The following is a 17,500-nucleotide window of genomic DNA, read 5'->3' on the forward strand; positions in this document are numbered from 1 at the left end:
CTAGAATTACGCTTGATGGTGGATGTTCAAGCAATGTCACAAACATCAGCGATTCAAAGATAACTTAACCCAGACAAACGGATATTGGAAAGTCTTGTATTAAAGAAAGATCAAAAGCACAATTTACGAGGGGATCAACAGAACGTAGTTTCAATCAATTTTAAATATGCTACGATAACAATCGGATTTCCTTTGAACAAAGACGACAGATTTAGACGAAAGGCACTATCAAGGTTATCGTAGAAATCTTGACTTGTTCTTGATCAGATACGGCTATTTATTTGGTTCTATTTGACATTAGAACTAAGGCAAACACTATTTGAAATTTATGCATGGCATATCACACTGATGAAATGTGATATTAATCTATAAATATAAAAGCGAAACTGTTTGTGTGTGTGTGGGTGTGTGCGTTTTCGTGTATGTCCAAGAAAGGCTTCTTTTCGAGAACCGATCGGTCGCCTCATAACTTCTTAAAACTTTTCATATCGTACCTAAATGATGATATCTACGAGTTAACAACCGGGGTCGCTAGTCTATTTAATTTACCCGACTTTGAAAAGAAAAATATTCAACAATTTTCGATCACCACATGTGCATTAAGCTTTTTTGTATAATAATAAAAACAAAACGGAGCTTATCGCTAGGAACTTCCAAAAGCTTTGATCAATGTGGAGTTTCTCCTTATATCAGACAATTGCTATTCAATTTGGACAATCCCCGCAGAAAATAAAACACTACCCTGCAGTCAAACTTGACCTCATTAAGTAATTAAAACGGGCACCTGGCAATTCTAAATAGTTAAATAAAGTCAAACGTGTTTCCATTAGTATTTCGTGGTGGCCCAATGATTAACGTCGCAAGTGTTTTTTCACACTTTAATTTCCAACTTTGCCTCAAGGATTCGAGTTCGATTATTCATACTACGAAAAAATTTCTTTTTTAACTAACCCGAAGGCGGAAAAGAAAGTGGACAAGTGTATGAGGGTATTGGTTGGGCAAAACAAAATACCCCCCCCCCCCAAAAAAAAACAGAAGTAGTAAACAGGCTTGAATCCATAACGCGTCAAAGTAAAAAGATTTGAAAAAAAGGTCTGTCTTACCAATGCCCCTACCGTGGTTGTGACGTCACTGGCTGTTGAAATAACGCCTTTTACGCGACGTCGTCGGCGCGAGGGTTGAATGTCAGCGAAAAAAAAGACCCTCCCTGTAGGGAACTGCCCAGTTGAGGGGGAAGAACTTTATGTGATTGACCAACTTTTCAATATTTGTCGTCCGACGGGTCGCGTTTAAAAATGATACCGATTTCTTGAGAATCTCTCTCTTCTGTCGAAAGTTTTTGCGAGACATACATACATACATACAAACATACAAACATACATACATACATACATACATACATACATACATGCATACATACATACATACATTAAAACAGAAAGGTGAGGTTTATATTATAGATTATATTTACATAAGGTTCGGGTCTTTGCTAATGAAACCAAACGTGACTTCTGTTGCTGGGGTTCGAATCTCTCGACTGGTGTTAATCGTGACACCCTGCACTGATGATTTCCGAAAGGATGAAACACTAGGGTCTGTAGGTATTTAATAATTATTATAGTAAAAAAAATATATATAGTAAGTTATAAAATATATATGGTAATTAAGCTACACTGAATATTCCGCGTTTCATTCACTCCAAAACTTTTCAGGCTTACGCATATATATTTTATAACTTACTAAATAGCTCTACCTACGTATTGACCACTTTCGAAGTAAATACTTAAAGTTTACGCATAAATTTATACTATCGTATATTAATTTTATGTGAATAAATGAAGTAGTTATATATATATATATATATGTATATATATATATATAGTAGTAAGTTATAAAATAAAATAAAAACAATTAACCTAGTTTTAAATAGGTCAGAACGCTGAAATTGCCTGCTCATTGGCTGATTAGGAAGGGTGCGGTCGAATCTAAAAAGCTGATTGCTAAAAAAAACTCAAGAGAATGTGCGTATATAAAAACGCGAGACTACCATAACTCCTAACGTAAGCCTGATGAATCCTAGCATGGATGAAACGCGGAATATTCTGTGTAACTTAATTGCCATATATATTTTATAAATTTCTACCTAGGTCTACCTACGTAGTGAGCACTGTTGAAGTAAATACTTAAAGTTTACGCATTAATTTATACTTTCGTATATTAATTGTTGTGACTAAATGAATTAGTTATATATATATATTAGTATATATATATATATATATTCTATATATATGTATACATATACATATATATAAATTCTTTAACCAAATTGTCTTGGATTTTATCGTTATCTATATAATAGCTATAACATTTGTCTTTGAAAAACTGTGTAAAAATTATTCTTTGTAAAAACAAATCGTTGTTTGACAAATTTCCCGCTTTTCTAGCGACCACCCTGTATAATAAAAGATATATCTTTTTCAAAATATATGCTTAATTGTTCTTATATCTTTCACTATTCTGGCGTAACTATATTTTCAATTAAAATATATATATATATATATATATATATATATATATACACACAAACACACATATATATATATTCAATTTGTCTTTACATAGGCAGTAATTTGTTGCTACACAGTCATGAGAATGTTTCGGTCTTCTAGTATTTAGTAACTAGAGACCTCTTCAGGAAACAAAGCTTATTGTTGAAAGCGGAAAACTTACTCTACTTCAGTATTGAGCACTCTTGTATTAACCTTGTTATATTTCACTGGTTACCTTCCTTTGAAAAATAGTAACCTCAAATTATATATATATATATATATATATATGTATGTGTGTATGCGTGTGTGTGTATGTGTGTGTTTGTGTATATATATACTTATATATCTATATATATATAAATGTAAATGTTGGTTCGTTCGGAATGAATTGTCTAAAAAACCACTGGACGGATGGCTTCCACGTTTTGGTATAATATGTTTACTATATCCATGTGTGTTTTTATATACTTCTTTTTAATTATAACATTATACTTAATTTTTCTATGATAAAAAGGTGGATTTCTTTTTACCGAGAGACCATTTTTTTTTATTTAGGGACACTTATTTATTACCGCTTCCTGTCACGTGACCAGTGTTACAATTTAGCGGTTTTCCTGCTAGATCTGGAGATTTCGGTTACAATCTAGCGGGAAATTCTAGAAAATCTGGAGGTATTTGGCACCCACACAATTTGGCATTAGATTATTAAAAAATAAAGAAAAGCGCTTGAAAATATTCAATGTAAGTAAAAAAAAAGTAGCATTTATTGCCTTTGGTAACAATTATTTATTGATTATTTGTTTTGTTTTTCACCTTTTTTTCGACTAACCATTCTTAAATCTCACTATAAAATCGATTTTTCCAAGTACATTTTAGGTGGGGGGGATTCCAATCTCCGAAGTTTGGGTTTGTATTACTGTACACATAGATTCGAAAAAGTTGTCAAAAAACAAATATATAACAAATAAATGTTATCAAAGGCAAGATAAGTTACTTTTCTGCCAAACTGGATATTTAAATTAACCACACGTGGTCTCAAAATGAATTGCGACGCTCAAAGTGTATACACATTTACTTAAAAATTCACCAAAAATCAGGAAATTAACGAATTTTAATGAAAATTGCAGTATTTTTCAAATAATGATCGCAAAATATAATGAACTAATTATTTTTACTTAACTCTTAGTGAAAATGTTTTATTTTGTTTAAACAAAATATACCTTTACTAAAGTTATGGTTTTCAGTAGTAAATAAAAAACGCAAGAATTTATTTTGCTTTTTTTAAAGCATCGTAATTTGTAACAATAAAAAATAATTTTTACAGTAACATTACGAAAAACGCCCCTAAAGTCCGTATTAATGTATTCGATATAACTCGAAGAAAAATGAATTATCGGATACTATTCAGGAAATTAAAGATTAATTTAGATTCCTATTTCAGTCACCTAAATTATTTAGGGTAAAATAAGTTTAGGAATTTATAGCCAAACCTAAATATATTTTTTTGGTAAATATCCAGATACGCTACTACAGAACACCGACCACTCTAATTTGTTTTGTTTTTTTTTTGGGGGGGGGGACAAATATATAACAAATAAATGTTATCAAAGGTAAGATAAGTTACTTTTCTGCCAAACTAGATATATTTTTCGTGTTTTTATTAAATGTAACATATTTATTCAGCTCGAAAAACATACAGTGTTTATCGATGTATTTGAAAATTCAAGATGGCGTCTCACACCCTCTTTAACACCGTAAGTTTGGAAAAAGGTGTTATAAATAAAAAACTATACAAAATACTATTAAAAACCTGCCGAATATACGTCAACCTATGTCACAGTAGCATGTATTGAGCGAGTTTTTAACAGTATTTTATCCGGTTTTTTTATTTATAACATCTTTTCCCGAACTTACCGTGTTAAAGAGAGAATCAGACTCCATCTTGAATGTTCCAATACATCGGTAAACGCTGTATGGTTTTCGAGCTGAATAAACATGTTACATTGAATAAAAACACGAAAAATATATCCAGTTAGGTAGAAAAGTAACTTATCTTGCCTTTGATAACATTTATTTGTTATATATTTGTTTTTTGACAACTTCTTCGAATCTATGTGTACAGTAATACAAACCCAACATATTTATTCAGCTCGAAAAACATACAGTGTTTACCGATGACTTGGAAAATTCAAGATGGCGTCTGATTCTCTCTTTAACACGGTAAGTTTGGGAAAAGGTGTTATAAATAAAAAACTATACAAAATACTATTAAAAACCCGCCGAATATATGTCAACCTATGTCACGGTAACATATATTGAGCGAGTTTTTAACAGTATTTTATCTGGGTTTTTATTTATAACACCTTTTCCCAAACTTACCGTGTTAAAGAGAGAATCAGACGCCATCTTGACTTTTCCAATACATCGGTAAACACTGTATGTTTTTCGAGCTGAATAAACATGTTACATTGAATAAAAACACGAAAAATATATCCAGTTTGGTAGAAAAGTAACTTATCTTGCTTTTGATAACATTTATTTGTTATATATTTGTTTTTTGACAACGTTTTCGAATTTATGTGTACAGTAATACAAACCCAATATGTTACATTGAATAAAAACACGAAAAATATATCCAGTTTGGTAGAAAAGTAACTTATCTTGCCTTTGATAACATTTATTTGTTATATATTTGTTTTTGACAACTTTTTCGAATCTATGTGTACAGTAATACAAACTCCACCGACCACTCTAATTTGTTTGGGGGGGGGGGTGCTTACGGAAAATGTGAAAATTCGATGTTCCAGGTAAACAAAAAAAAAAAACAGAAAAATTAACCCCTCCTACTCCAACTTGGTGTGCTTTCCTTTTCTTATTTTATTTCTTTTTCAGCTAATTTTAAATTTTCCACCCAAAAAGCGCTATAATGTATTTTTGAAAATTAGAAAATTCTATGTCCTGGAAAAAAAAATCCCCTCCTCCCAACGTAGTTTGCTTGGTGAAGCCGTCGTTTATGCTATAGCGTGCATGCGCGTAGCATAAACGGAAGCTGCAAAATGGTGGAAAAAAGTTCGTGGGTTCAGGGGTAAATACCATGCAAACGGTAAATTTGCCCCAAGTTTGACTATCAGATTCGTTGTCAGCGACCTCAATTACCTATATAAAAACAAATTAGAGTGGTCGGTGTTCTGTAGTAGCGTATCTGGATATTTACCTTTTTTTTCTTGCTTAAAAAAATAGCATTAATACAGTAAGTTAGGTAAACTGCCTTTGTCGTTTAAAAATGGAATTATTTCCCTTTCGTTATTAACTTTAAAAAAAAATTTTTTTTTTTTAATAAATATTTTGTGTTTTATATACATAAAGTACAATTGTTGAATGTTACTGTTTTGATTATATTCGTTTGGGGGGCACAATTAAAAAATTAAGAAAGATTAAAATGAAGCGAAATTTAAGTTTCCGTTCCATTTTTACAACAACCGTAAAACAGTGCATACTCAGCAAGTTTTATCATAATTTATAAGCACATTGAAACACTAAATCAACATTTTATTTATTTTTTTGCATAATTAATGATGGAAGTATTTTCCTGTTTATTTTTTTAACATCTGTTAAAAAAAAATAATTTGTACATTCTCTTGAAAAAAAAGAATCAAACTTTTCTCTACTTTCACATGTGTTCCATTTTAACAAACTGAGCCACAGCAACGCGTGGCCGGGTACAGCTAGTATACTTATATATGTATATATATATATATATATATATATATAATAAAAAAATCTGACTATTGAAAATTAATTAACATTTTCAAAAGATCTTTTAATATGTAAGAAAGTATACAAAATTAATTTTTCCAAAAAAAGAGATTACAAATAATGTTGAAAGACCTTATTCCACGGAGTTTCGAAAAATGCAATTCTTCATGCTCGAAAAAAGAGATTTGTAAACTATACAATAAATTTGCAGGTTAATTCATTAAAAGAAACTAAAAACATGAATTGAATCATATTTGCATCAAGAAACGTTAGTAAACAGCTAGTGAAAGTTTATAACGATTCAAAATGATTATGAAAGCAGGAACAAGGAAAAAGAAAAAGAAAGACGTGGTAAAATTCAATTTAATGAGTTGGTAAAATACAAGAAAAACAGGATAAATTTTTTTTAAAAGTCCATAAGAACGAGAAAATGTCTCGGTTAAATCAATGTTTCATGAAAATCCATCACATTATGGACAAGTAAAAATCAAGTTTTTCTTTTATTAAAAACTAGCGAGTGGAACCCGGCGTTGCCCGGGTGTTTGGAGGTGTGTGTGGGAGTTAAAAAAAAAAGTATGAGGATCGAACCCGAACCGTTGGGGTAAAGTTGTGAAAAGTGTGAAAAAAAAAAAACGTGCGACGTTAACCATTGCCCCACCGCAAGATGCTAACAAACCACCTATTAATTTATTTAATTTCTTGGATTTGGCAGGTGCCCGTTTTAATGAGTTAATGAGGTCAAGTTTGACTGCGGGATAGTACCTTCATTTACTGTTGAACTCCCCCCCCCAAGATGTTATAGGAAAAAGACTAACTCACTGCGGCGAGGGACAAATGTTGAATATTTATCTTCCCGAAATCGAGCAAATTAAATAGACAGGCGAGCTTCGTTGTTAACTGTGAGATATTACGATTTATATGTGTTACAAAAAGTTTTAAAAAGTTGTGAAGCGAGCGACCGCTTCTCTGAAAAAAGCCTTTTGTTGACATACAGAAAAAGCGAACACACATACATACATACATTTTCGTTTTTATATATATATAGATAACGGTTATTTGAAAACGTGACGGATGAGGCAATAGAAAAAGAAAGAAAATAGAAATAGAAAATAGCAGAGCCATTTTAGAACATGGAAGAAGAGAAGTGAAAATTCAAAGAATACTAATTAGGATTCAAATTGAAATTAAGAAAGGGACAGCAGGGACAAAGAAAGGAAAAATGAAAAAGAAGAAAAGGGAGGAGTAAGAAAGAATAGTAAAATGCCGAGAAAAGAGGGCAGAGAGAAAGATAGATATAGTGGGGAGGAAAGGGGAGACTTCACGACTCGCACAGCAACCGCTGATTAGCGTAATGGTTAGGAGCCTTGACTGTCGTACGGGCGGTCGGGTTTTGATCCTGGCTTGTGGTAGTTGCTTGCCTATGCGCACCGATGAACTGTGAAACAGCGAAACAATACTATATGTGGATGACTACATTGCTCCTTATCCTGAGTTAAGAATATTGAGAAGTGATACACGAATTACCATTAGCGTATAAAGCGATGCTCTTTGTGTAAACAAATCGATATATATATATATATATATATATATATATATATATATATATATATATATATATATATATATATATATATACCAAGCCACCATTCGCCCATGTATGGAGTACTGCTGTCACATTTGGGCTGATGCATCTGATATTAGTTTCTCCCTCCTGGACAGGGGACAAAACAGAGTCGCCAACCTGATAGGTCCCAAACTGTCATCTAAGCTTTAACCCCTGTCCCATCGACGATATGTAGCATCCCTCTTCCTGTTTTACAAGTAATTGAATGGTGGAAGCTCTGACGAACTACAAGCCCTTGCACGCCCTCGACGAAAATATCCCAGATAAACCCGACAAGCAGCAAAGTCCCACCCCTACACAGTCGAGATCCTTAGATGTAAGAAAGCCTTCTACTCTAATAGTTTCTACCCCAGAACTGCTAGAATTTGGCATTCTCTTCCCCAACTGTACTGACTTTCAGAAGTTCAAGTGTAATGTGAACAGACATCTTGCTGCTAAACTCCCCACATAGTACCCCTGGAACTTAGGTCCCTGATAGTAGCCCCCATACATCAAAGTGGCAGGGTGCCTTGTTTTGGATTAAAATAGAATTAATTTATATATATATATATATATATATATATAATTTATAATAATTTATAATAATTTATATATATAATATATATGTGTGTGTGTGTGTGTGTGTGTGTGTGTAAGCTATCATACAGATGAGTATAAAATGCACGAAACATAGCTATGTCTATTAAAATATATTTAAATCAATAACTATATATATATATATATATATATATATATATATATATATATATATATATATATATGTATGTATGCGTGTGTGTATATATATGTGTCCATAGAGAAAATGATAAGCAAAGAATGTGGATTTACCTTTCAACGATCGAGAAATGTATTAATCATCAATCATAGATCTAAGTTTATTATTATATATTTTTCGTTGGTTGATATCTACTATATAATTTGTGAACAATTCTTTTGGTAAACTATTATTAAAGTTAAAACATTCGCACGTGTTTCGAGGTAAACAGCTTCTTTTAGCGTCTTGCACTAAACATAATACCAGGGTTTGTTTCGCTGAATTATAACGTGTATCATGAAATATCTAAGACATAATAACGACAAATCTATGGAATACGTAAACATTCTCTGGCAATAAACATCGACAAAAAAACGCATGTTGGAATATAGGCATGACATATAATTTGATATATAAACATTACATGTATTATATCTAAATAACAAAGGTTATATATCATTTATATATATATATATATATATATATATATATATATATATATAGATAGATAGATATATATATATTACGGATATATATATATTTTTTTTTTACACAGTGATCACCACTTATCAAGGCCCGGAAGCCACTCAGGGATAAGGTTTATTGCAAGTACATTACGTTAGTGTGGAGATTTGATGAAGTGTTTACTTCAAGGGGCGGTTCATTAGGAATTTGTTTACGTTGGACTTGAACACATCCAAGTTGTAGTCCGGTGGGAAGCAGGCAGACGGAACAGAGTTCTACAGGCGTGCAGTTCTAAGAAAGAAGCTTTGTTCATGGAATCCGCGTTTTGATTTAGGCACATATATAGAGTGGGGGAAATTTTTCACAGTGGATTCAGCTAGACGGGTGTTTTTCGTGAATGATTGGCGAGGGGGGACCAGAGATTGGAGTTCAGACGAGCACCTGCCATGGAAATAACGATAAAACAAGGATATGCTCGCAACGTCTCTTCTGTGGGAGAGTGGTTGCAGGGTAGAGAAAAGGGCATCCCCCACTAAGCCACGAAGTCTATTTTGTACTCCGTCAAGGCAGGGTAGGCTGTTTTTAGCAGTTCCTGCCCAGATATGGCAACAGTATTCCATCCTTGGACGTACTTGGCTTTTATATAGATAGAGAATTGCATCAGTAGTGAGATATCTTCTGGAGCGGTAGAAAGATCCCACCATCTTTCCAGCGACCTTGGCAACAGACTTGATGTACGTGTTCCATTTCAGATCAGGAGTAAAGGTCAAACCCAGAAGTTTGTCAAAACACGGAGCCTCACCCAGACGAGAGCCATCCATCACAATTGATGCCAGATTGGGATCAGAGCGTACATACATAGGAGCAACTCGACGGTTGTAGGTTCGATCCACGGCTGGGGAAAGGTGTATGTCTAGCCGCGCTGATGGGTTGATATATAACAAACAATACTCGGGAAACGTGTTTGTCTTGCCGCATTGATGAGTTGTGATACAACGAGGCATATATACATATATATATATATATATATATATATATACATATATATATATATATATATATATATATATATATATATATATGTGTGTGTGTGTGGGTGTGTGTGTGTGTGTATGTATATATATATATATATATATATATATATCCAAATTGTCGTCTGCTGCTTTGAATTTTCAACTCACGCGAACGCGCGTCGCGTTGAAAACCACCGTGCTCCATTGTCATTGGTTCAGCTTTATGTTTCGTCAGACGGCTTAATTTTCTCGGCAACGCTCGGCTTACTCTAGCTATTGACGTCATGTCCCGGAGAAAGCCGGGAGTGCGCTGAGTTACGTCTGGATCACTCTCTGCATAAGTACAAACTTTTTTTTATTTGTTATTGTTGAATTATCCGTTTTTTTTCCACTGTATTTAGTAGTTTTACGCCGATATCATTTATCGTTATGTTTATAAGTGTTTATTTTTGATTTAAAAAAAAATTACAGCCATTGAACTATAAGTAGTTTGTTTTGCTATACATATAGGTAAATGTGCACTGAACAGATAGCATAATACTTAAAGTTAAATTCAAATTTTGATATATAATTATATAGATTTAATATAAAATATATATTTTTTTCATATATGATATCACATACATCGCTATGGTATAATTATTATCATGAATCGGTATTTTTTTAGTTTACCGACCCCTCGGGATTCACCTTTGAATTGTCGACTTTTGTAGGTTTTGGGGGACGCTGAGAACGAATATTGCTTTTATTTCTCGCACAAACGAGTAATTATTCATATTTGAAGACATTTAGTATCCAACCTAATCACTACATTTTGCCAAGCAAGATGGCCGCCCTTGCATTTACTAAAAAACACCAAAAAGAGTCAAACGAGTTTAAAAAAAAATGGCCGCCTTTCACTTTCTCATGATTGGACAAATAATTATTTTTATGATAAAAAGCACATTTGTTTTCGTTTTTTTACACAAATTGTTTTTTTCTAGTGACACCAAATCTGATAATATAACCCGTCGCAAATTTACCGTTTGCATGGTATGAACTCCTGGACCCTGGGACTTTTTGAAGAAATGTTAGTTTCAATAAAGTGGGGGATACATTTTCTATGATAATTTAACCTAACATGAGCACCCACACGTTGCCTGCCCCCCCCCATTTTTTTGTTAATATTCGGGCGGGGGATGTCTACGGCGACCGGGAGAATGTTGAGGCGTTGTTGTAATTGTACTATATAGAAATGTTTCCTGTGAAGGTGTGTTTTACAATGAGCATAAATAAAAGACAAGGTCAGATGTTTAAAACAATTGGCGCAGATCTGACATAAGACTGCTTCAGTCACGGTATATTCTACGTCTCCATCAGCCCGACAGGAAGTTCAGAAAAACTCTATATTCTGGCTCCAAATCAAAGAAGCAGAAATGTAGTTTACCACGAGGCTCTTCAATGAAAAGTTCTACAAAAGGATATGATGAAAAACTGATATAATCTGATTGTGGTATGTTTCCAGTATTCAATGTGTTAGATAAGATTTAAGCATCGAGTTGAAATTTACTTCCCTCTTACAACATCCACTTACTGGAAAGGTGCCCACAAATCGCGTACCTAAGTGTGCAGAAAACTCCCGTGCGATGCGCGGGTATTTTTGCTAGTATATATATATATATATGTATGTATATATATATATATATATATATATATATATGTATGTATATATATATATATATATATATATATATATATATATATGGTGTCCCAATAAAATGTATACACTCTTAAAATTATCTCAATTTGCTTCATGAATACGCTATGCCACGCTCCTAAGAGATGTTTAGGAATAAAGAATTGCACTTCCAGCAGGATGGAGCACTTCCACATTATCATCATGACGTAAGAGCATATATTTATAGTCACCTGCAAAACTGACAGTTAGAACGAAGAGGAAGTGTCGAGTACTGTCCACGCGGATTTGACCCACCGTCCTGATTTTTTGTGTGTGGGGGGGGTGAGGGCATGTTAAACACAGGATTCACACCACAAAACGAGCGACAATGAATGAGTTGAAAGCAACCATTGAACGAAGATGTGTCAAAATACCAATTGAACTGATTAGGAACGTTTCTGATTCAATCAGTGAGCGTTGCCAGCTGTTCATGGATCACAATGACCAACAATTTGAACACTTTCGATAATTAGCTGGTTTCTGTATTTGTTCACAGTATTTTGATCTATGAAACTATTTTCTATAATAAATGTTGGTTTTATAGTAATTTGAAGTGCATATATATTTTATCGCGACACCCTACATATATATATATATATATATATATATATATATATATATATATATATATATATAACGGATACTTTCTGTAATGTATCTTTTATGAAGGCAATGTTTATTATATATTCTAAGGCCATTTAGTCTTCTTTTTAGAAAGGGGCAGGTAGTGTTCATTCAACATGATATCATATTTTCAGTCAGTACCTCTTTTAAATGATAGTCATTTCATTTTGACATTTCTGATATCCTCTAGCGAACATAGCTGTGACCGGAACGAGTGTATATTTGTTATGGGTTAAACAAAAAACTATTTAAAACAGTAGAAAGGAACGGAGGACACAGGTAAAAAAAATATTTTTTAAGGACATGAATTGGTTTGCCTAAATTTATATAGAGAAAAAAACTAAATTTAGTATTAACAATAATTTTGTTTATGTATTTTAAGGGAGATGCTGTTTGATCAACACGACTGGGGAACCAGACTTTTATAGAACGCTTTATTTTTACATTCCCAAAACAGTGTTTTGCGGTAAACAACTGAGGATTCCTTTAAAAACGTTGTTAATATTGTATGGTAATGTAAGTAAAACTATTCAGCGATACGGAGATTAATTGATTTACTGACAAAACAATGTTCCAACGGAGGACATTTTTTTTATTTTAAAGGTATTAAAGACTACATCTCTCTGTCTGTCTGTCTGTCTGTCTGTCTGTCTGTCTGTCTGTCTGTCTGTCTCTCTCTCTCTCTCTATATATATATATATGTATATATATATATATATATATATATATACTTCAGAATAAAATTATCTAACAATCAACTGGTATGGAAACCTGTGATTATAAGTTTTACAATATATTACTGGTAGTAATATTCTATACGTAATAACCCATCTAAATAAGAATTGTTCCATATACAAGATAGAGCAAATAAATCAAATTTTAGTCATTCAGTAAAATTTAAAAATTTACGAGGTGAAATATTTGAATTTCAAATCAAAATATTTTTATTATTCTATGTAAGACAACTTCCCTTATTCTAAAGAAAATACTGGGGTAGAAAGCTCTCTTATATCTTGGGATCTCTACTGTGAAGTGGTGGGATTTTGCTGCTTGTCGGGTTTGTCGGGGGTATTTACGTCGGGGGGCACAAGTGCTTGCAGTTCGTCGGAGCATTCACCGTTAAAGTTCTTGTAGAACAGGCAGAGGGATGCAACATTTCGTCGATGGGACAGAGGCTGAATCTTAGATGACAGTTCAGGACCTATCAGGTTGGCAACTCTCTTGTGAACCTTGTCTAGGAGTGAGAGACTAGTAGCAGATGCACCAGCCCAAATATGACAACAATACTCCATACATGGGTGAATGGTGGCCTTATAGAGGTACAGGATACGTTCGGGCGTTAGTAGCTTTCTAGCACGGTAGAGGGAACCGACCTTTTTCGCAGCGGTCCTGGCAATGCTCTCAATATAATTGTTCCAACTCATGTTACTTGTGAAGAGTTTAAAAGATGCAGGTTTACTAAATTTTATTTCTTAATAAGACTTTTTAAATATAAGCATTAAGAAATTTATAAGAATCAAATTTTGAAATTAATTTTGACCAAAAATATTAATAAGGCTTATGGACATTGTGTTTAGTTTCATTATATATTTGTTAATTCATCGTAAAAAAAAGAATTGTTCGACGATAGTCGAGTATCAGCCGAACTCTCTCTCTCTCTCTCTCTCTCTCTCTCTCTCTCCATAGTTTTGAACGATAAAATTGTTGCCCTAGAAAAGACGACATGATTCCATTTCCATTTGATAAAAATCAGTTTTCTTTTATTTTTAGACGATCTGCGAGTTGGCCAGTTGTGTACAAATTTAAATAGCGTTAGACGCCGTCTCCCATGTCTGAGAGTTACACAATTTTCAACAAGCATGATCGGATATGCGCCGCTGTACATGTCATTCTCTCTAGCAATCCAACAGAACCATTACCAATGCCTTCAAAACACATCGTTGGATTGCCCCGAATATTAGAGACATGATAACAGTGATTAAAACCAAATTTCCGACCATGGTTTTTTTTTTTTTTTTTTTTTTTTACATAGGCATCACCACATTATCAAGGCCCAGAGGCCACTCAAGGATAAGGGTTAAAGAGTGTACAGTAGAAATTGGACAATATAGTAATCATTAGTAATGAAAATTTGGTAAATTTGATAACTTATATCAAGAACTTATTTACTTTAGACTTGAAGACAACCATATTGTAGTCAGCCGGAAAGCAGGAAAACGGAAGACAATTCCACAGGCGTGCAGTTCTAAGAAAGAAGCTTTGTTCATGGAATCTACGTTTAGGTTTAGGCACAGATAAAGTGTGGGGGAATTATTATAGTGTTTACAGCTAGACGAGTGTTTCTTGTGAAAGTTTGGCGAGGGGGGACCATAGATTGAAGCTCAGTCGAACACTTTCCATGAAAATAACGATACATCAGAGACAAACTCGCAACATCTCTTCTGTGAGATAGAGGTTGCAAGGAGGAGAAAAGGACATCTCCTACGAGGCTACGAAGTCTATTTTGAACTCTATCAAGGCAGGACTAGTCCTTTCCAGCAGCTCCTGCCCAGATGTGGCAACAGTATTCCATCCTTGGACGTACCTGGCTCTTATATAGATAGAGAATAGCATCAGCAGTGAGATATTTACCGGATCGATAGAAAGATCCCACCATTTTTCCAGCGGCCTTGGCAACAGATTTGATGTACGTGTTCCATTTAAGATCAGGAGTAAAGGTCGAGCCCAGAAGCTTATGGACTTTGGTGTGGTTTAAAGGAAGGGCCACATCATGACACCTCTCATCTTCTTGAAAGTCAATACTAAAATGTACTTGGTTGTGCTGAAGACTGTTGTGACCCCCTTGTGCAATCAGGTGGCTGCTGGCAGACTCTGGGTGTGGTAGCAGAACACAACGCCGGCCCACAAGTCCAAAGAAACTCAGGCTTATTCTGCATAAAGGAGCATTAATTTTGCGCAACATTGCTACAGTGACAATGAAATTATTATTGTCTTAAAATTGTATTTACATAATCTTAGAATTGTGTTTATAATTGATAAAAATATATATAATTCGTTTTCCGAAAAATGAACGACCCACATTTTAGAGAGCGATAAGCATGTCGTATAGTCCGCAATTTTCAAGTGTATATCCGTTTACAAAACCATTTCTTGCATAGCAACAACGAAAAACATTGAACATAATTTAGCTTGATAGTTACGTTGAACCCAATGACCGTGTAATCAATTTCAGACCTTGCATTTCCATTACCATGGTTACAACATCCAGGCGCGATTTAAACGAGATTTTGTCCCGTGAAATCTAATAACGGTGAAAGAAATGTCGATATTCGATCACAAATAAAATATCGAGTGAAATTAAATTGTTATTTGGTAAAACAATGCAAAATATTTGACGAAATAAAAGTCGACAATTTTCTATTTTTTTAAAAACTTTTACCTGGTTCCAAATACAATGCCGTTCCCTTGGATAATTTCAAAGATTCTCATTGTCTGCTCTAATCTTAAACCCACTTAGCCTAATATAGCCCCATCCGTTACTTAACCCACGCAATCACTTCTAGCTACCCGCATGACTTGCTTGCTTTTCTGTTTACTTGTTTGTCAAGTTATTATTTGTATCTTTTCAAGTCAAGAGTTTATTATCAAAGTTTATAAAAAAGTATAGCAAATAAGATTAATTTCATTTCTAGATAAGTTAGATTGGAACACCTATTAGAGAAAACTACAGTTTTGTAAAGCATGATTGCGAATGTTGGTTAGGGAAACGTTTGATAACTTAGTCAGACTATTTTTCAAGTGGGAATCTACTTTTTTCTTTATGAATGAGATAACTATCTAATTTCTTTAAACTTACTGATCTTAAGTTATAGCTAGAAGGACAAATCAATCTAATGGAGGCGTTGTCATAAATGTTTTTTTTACTATTTGAAGTATTACATGGGCAGATTTATAGGATTGGTTGAGTACCTTAGATATGAATTTCTTATATATCGAGTAATCGAGTTTACAATAATTTGTTGTCCTGTCAGCAGGGGCAAAACTATTTTTCTTATTTTATACTATTGATTTTTCTTGTAATTCGGTTGTAGAGTGCTTTATCCTTTAAAATCTGAGCATCGTAGCTAGTGTAACGTAGCTGTTACGCTCGAACCGTGTCTTGTTGTACACTCGTAAGGGTTGAATGAACTCCGCAATTTATTTATTTATTTATTTATTTATTTATTTTTAATTACATTTTCACCCCAAACAAGGCACATTGCAACTTTGGTGTAGGGGGCTACTATCAGGGGAAACAACTACTGGGGTAGTATGTAGGGATTTGGGCAGCAAGATGTTGGTTCACGTTGAACTTGTACTTCTGCATGTCAGTACAGTTGGGGAAGAAGTGACCTGGAATGGAATTCCAAAGTCTAGCGGTTCTGGGAAAGAAACTACTGGAGTAGAAAGATCTTTTACATCTAGGGATCTCTACAGTGTGGGGGTGGGATTTTGCAACTTGTCGGATCTGTCGAGGGTGTTCACGTCGTGGGGGCACAAGTGCTTGCAGTTCATCAGAGCATTCACCATTAAAATACTTGTAGAACAGGCAGAGGGATGCAACGTTTCGTCGATGGGACAGAGGCTGAAGCTTTGATGCTAGTTTAGGGCCTATCAGATTTGCAACTCTCTTGTGAACCTTGTCAAGGAGCGAGAGACTAGTAGCCGATGCACCAGCCCAAATATGACAGCAATACTCCATACATGGGCGAATGGCTGCCTTATAGAGGTACAGGATACTTTCGGGTGTTAGTAGTTTTCTAGCACGGTAGAGAGAGTCCACCTTCTTTGCAGCGGCCCTAGCAATGCCCTCGATGTAATTGTTCCATCTCATGTTTCCTGTGAACGTTAGGCCAAGGAGCTTGAAAGAAGTACTCTCAGATAAAGAGTTTTGGCCATTGCTATAGGTGGTAGAGAAGGTTTTTTGTAATTATTGAATGAAACTAGTTTAGTCTTGGC

The sequence above is a fragment of the Euprymna scolopes genome, chromosome 16, assembly GCF_053919585.1.
Source record: "Euprymna scolopes isolate OS-2025 chromosome 16, ASM5391958v1, whole genome shotgun sequence".
Classification (NCBI taxonomy): Eukaryota; Metazoa; Mollusca; class Cephalopoda; order Sepiida; family Sepiolidae; genus Euprymna; species Euprymna scolopes.